At 45.4% G+C, this 4,731-nt stretch overlaps 1 protein-coding gene across 1 annotated transcript in view; it reads right to left on the bottom strand.

Annotated features, from left to right (window-relative positions):
- Nucleotides 1-3,934: 3,934 nt before the first annotated feature.
- Nucleotides 3,935-4,731, bottom strand: part of dph3 (diphthamide biosynthesis 3) — a 2,121-nt gene continuing 1,324 nt past the window's right edge. Inside the window, exon 3 of the mRNA XM_069721202.1 lies at nt 3,935-4,731. This exon is cut by the window's right edge and continues 216 nt beyond it. The gene's annotated coding sequence lies outside the window, so the exon portion shown is untranslated.

The raw sequence follows: 4,731 nt of genomic DNA, 5'->3' as shown, positions 1-4,731 counted from the left end.
TGTGGTGGGAGGACATCCGGTCCAACCGCTTTTATAGAGACGCACCGGAAGTTATGCTACACAATAAAAGCTTTTATCAACTTCAAATGTTTCAGTTTCAATGTTTTACAAACGGAGTACGTCACGTGTTTACATGTAAAACACCTGATCCAGGACCTGATCCAAGACCTGATCTAGGACCTGATCCAAGACCTGATCCAAGACCTGATCTAGGACCTGATCCAGGACCTGATCCAGGACCTGATCTAGGACCTGATCCAAGACCTGATCCAGGACCTGATCCAAGACCTGATCTAGGACCTGATCCAGGACCTGATCCAGGACCGGTTCCAAGACCGGTTCCAAGACCGGTTCCAGGGCCTGATCCAGGACTTTATCCAGGGCCTGATCTAGGACCTGATCCAAGACCTGATCCAGGACCGGTTCCAAGACCGGTTCCAAGACCGGTTCCAGGGCCTGATCTAGGACCTGATCCAGGGCCTGATCCAGGACCAGATGAGGATCAGTGTGGTTGTGGTGGGTTCAGGGATGACAGTCAGAACCAGAGGTCTCCGTACCTGTGCATGATGGACGATCTGGGCCAGGAGGTCACCTGAGGCTGCAGGTGGACGTGAACACACCTGTCATTGGCTGAATGATCGGAGCTCAGTCGGAGCGTCGGGAACATGGTTGTTATTTATTGTTTATTACGAAGACATCACACCAACATGAAATGCAGCACAGAGAAATAAACTGAACCTTAAACAGACACTTTTCTGGATGGACTTCTGAATGTGAAGCAGGTGGGAGGAGTCAGAGCGCTGCTGAACTAGCTGGTTATTCAGGTTGTCAAAGCTAACTGCTAATGTAGTTACGGGACTCGGATGTTCACGTAGTACCTTTACCATCAGTCTCCAGGAGGCGGAGCTCCTTCAGTCTCAGTTTCTGGGCCCGCAGCAGGAGAGGTCAGAGGGCGCCGGCAGCTCGGCGTAAACAGAAACACAAACGAAATATCCGCTTAAAATCCACAAAAACTGACTGGACTCTGGTCTGACGTCAGCTTCAGATAAACACAGCTATTGTGCTACGTTACACGTTTCGATAAAGTCACCGAGGAAAACTGATAAAAGTTCGCAACTGCAGAGTTTTACGTACGAACAAACGGTTCAGACATTAAATAAGACGGCCGTTTATCGCAGCAGCGTTGTAACCACGTGTCCACAGTTGTGTTGCACTTCCTCTCACTGCCAGCAGGGGGAGGCGAGAGCTCAGCAGCGCAGATCAGAGGTCCGCGAAGAATACAACAAAACTCAGAAAAATATTTCAGAACGTATTGTGTAATAAAATTATCGTTATGGTTTTGCGTTATCTGGAGCCGGCCCCGCCTAACTCTGACCTTTGACTCACAACACTTGAAGCTTATTGTGACCTCTGACCTCGTGGGAACTTTAACGTGTGATGTGAAGTGTCAGGATCACCTCCTGAATGTCTCTGTAAATTTACTAAAAAATTCAAGGAACTGGAAGACTCTTATTCTGAAAGGATCAATAAAAATAAAACGGTTGGAATCCAAACTAAACCAGGCAGCATGAACTCAAACATTAAACTGGGACTTTTCCTTTTAGTTCTTAAATCCTCTGAAAGTTACATAAAGTCTGGTTGGAGATCTTTCAAAATAAAGCGCAGAAAGTTTGAGAGAAAGCAGCTGATGTTTCCACAAATAAGCTGTTGACGGTGTGAACAACCGGCTGATGACGTTATTGATGAGTTATAGATCGATGAGACTCACCGTAGCAGGAGTTGATGAAGCCGTGCCGCCCGTCCAGCCAGCGCGTGCGCTGAAGCTGAGCGTCGTGCCGCACACGCAGACCAGCATGTCGCTGACGCTGAGCAGCAGCATGTTGACGGGAGTCCGCAGCATCTTGAAGCGGCAGAACAGAACCAGAACCAGTAGGTTGTTGAGGAAGCCATGATGGAGCCCAGACAAAGCGGCACACGTGTCCGCCGTGCGACAGCCGCTCCTCCAGCGGCGTGTCGCTCCTCCAGGCGTGTCGCTCCTCCAGTGTTGTGTCGCTCCTCCAGGCGTGTCACTCCAGTCCTCCAGAGAGGACAGCGGCTCACCTGCGGGAACATGTCGGGCTGTTCAAACTCTCTGCGGAGGAAAAGATCTGCCGCTGCGCTGCGTGACGGAGGCCGAATGATGCGCTGCTGCACGTCTCTCCGCTCCATCCTCCACTGCGGCTTCGCGGCGGGACACGGACCGAAAGTTCGTGGACAAAATCCGAACCGGATCCGAGGACTGAAGATCCCGGAAGTCCGAGCGAGACCAGATCCGGACCCGCCGAGACCCGCTCCGAGGTCTGCAGAGGTCTGGGGGAGACTGCTTTAAATAAACCGCCCTCTAATCAGAAGGTTGGTGGTTCGATCCCCGGCTCCTCCTCCTCCTGTCCACATGCCTAAGTGTCCTTGGGCCAAGTTCCCTCCAGTCATTGTACTCCTGATGGCGGCTCAATCTCATTAGTGTGTGAATGGAGAAAAACATGGAAAAGCACTTTGAGACTGTAAAGATGATTAACGAAACTTAGTTCAGTTAGAGTTAGAGTTTAGTTGGTTAGAGTTTACTTAAAGTTGAGTTAGTTAGAGTTTACTTAAAGTTGAGTTATGGTTAGTTATAGTTTAGTTACTTTAGTTATGTGTAGTTAGAGTTTAGTTATAGTTTAGTTATGGTTAGTTATAGTTTAGTTATGTTTAGTTAGAGTTTAGTTAAGGTTAGTTAGAGTTTAGTTATGCTTAGTTATGGTTAGTTAGTTTACTTAGTTTAGTTATGTTAGTTATAGTTTAGTTATGTTTAGTTAGAGTTTAATGATAGTTTAGTTATTGTTTAGTTATAGTTAGTTATAGTTTAGTTATGTTTAGTTAGTTTACTTAGAGTTTAGTTATGGTTAGTTAGTTTACTTAGAGTTTAGTTATGTTAGTTATAGTTTAGTTAGAGTTTAGTTATGGTTAGTTATGTTTAGTTAAAGTTTAATGATAGTTTAGTTATTGTTTAGTTATTGTTTAGTTATGGTTAGTTGGAGTTTATGTTGGAAAAATTACTTGGTTCAAAATCAAACATATGGGACATTTATTCTTGTAAGAAGGAGCAAATACATGCACCCTCCAAGAGAGGTGTCCAGCAGTGCTCCCAGATCTCCTCCATAGGGCAGCTTTATACAGTGTGACTAACAGTTGACAGTCACCCCCATTCCCTTTGTGTCTGCTTTCGTATGGTAATTCACAATATAAGGACACAGGGGAGTCGTCAATTAGATGCGGAAAGTAAAACAAAAACAATCACTTGCAAATAAGAGACAACAAAAGAGACGTTCCGGAGCCACAACGCAAACAAGAGGAAGAGACAAATCTTTTTTTCCATCAATTTAGTTATGGTTAGTTAGAGTTTACTTAAAGTTTAGTTATAGTTTCGGTATAGTTTAGTTAGTTATAGTTTAGTTAGTTATGTTGTAAATACTGCTGACTCACCATCTGGTGGACTGGAGGCTCCTTCTCTGAACATCTGGACAGCTGCGGTCCCAGATGTTCCTCCGCAGTCTCTCCTTGGCTTGATTGGGGGGGGGGGGTAAAGGCACCGCCACCCCATCTGCCCCCCCAGCTGCCCGACAACACAAGTGTTAGTGTGGATTTTCAGGATAAAAGAGTGTGAAGGTCAGGTGGACCGCAGCGTCCCTCAGGCTTCATCATCATCATCATCATCATCCTCAGTGGGGGTCTAAACACAGATGGCAGCTGAGGCGCCGCTTGTCGCTCTCAACAGGAAGTGTGAAAACGCAGGCGTTCCTGGAGGCCAATCAGACGCTCCGACCGCCACACGACCTCACCGCCGATCCGATTTTAAATAGACCAGTGACGGGAGGCGGCCAGCAGGAAAACAAACAATCAATCAATCAATCAATCATCAGTCAGACAGTCTGTGACTGTAATAAAGAACGCAAAGGCTCCATATGCCTTCAAAATAAGAGCTTTACAATCCCATTCATTTAACACTAAAACACTGAACTCTGTTTTCTTCCAGCTGGAAGTGGAGAAAACTCATTCAACATGTTCCTCGTTGTATCATAAGACCACATTTCCCACAAACCCCGGCACTTCTCCTCCTTACCGTCAGCGAACAGCAGTTTGTTTTGATGGTGAGAGGAGAGGGGGCGGAGCCTTCATGGTTGGAAATGAACATTTAGTTTGGTAATAAAATCAGTTTTATTTTGAAAGTCTGATTTTAATATGAAATACTTTGAGCAGAACTTCTGTTCATGGAGATGGTTTAAGTTTGTTCATTATTTTGTGGACGGATTTCAAAAACGTTTCTAAATTTTTTGTCAGAAGTTTTAAAGTCCATCAGTTTCCTGTTTGTCAGACGATGACTTCGACTTCCTGTTTGTCATCAGAACGTCTCTATGGATCGATAGCGGATGTCAGATTAATCAGAGGACAGCTGCAGCTGTTATGAATAAACTTGTGGACACCAGCCGTCTCCCAGCAGGACGTCTTCATGTGTGAAACGTCCCCCTGAGGAAAAACTGTCTCCTTCATCTCAACACATTTTCAGCTCACTTCCTGTCTTCAAATATTAAAGTACAACTTCTGATTTTTGTTACGTTCAAAATAATCATAATTTATTTCAGAAATGTCGTGAACAAACATCAAGAAGTCGACGAGAGAAAGTTCGCAAGACAAATAACTGAAGCTGGAGAGCTC

The sequence above is a fragment of the Brachyistius frenatus genome, unplaced genomic scaffold (assembly GCF_029030835.1).
Source record: "Brachyistius frenatus isolate BFR_SWC_R1_liver_20210118 unplaced genomic scaffold, ASM2903083v1 Contig_259, whole genome shotgun sequence".
Taxonomy (NCBI): Eukaryota; Metazoa; Chordata; class Actinopteri; family Embiotocidae; genus Brachyistius; species Brachyistius frenatus.
The sequence above is the reverse complement of the archived record's forward strand: the minus strand, read 5'-3'. Positions and strand labels throughout refer to the sequence as shown.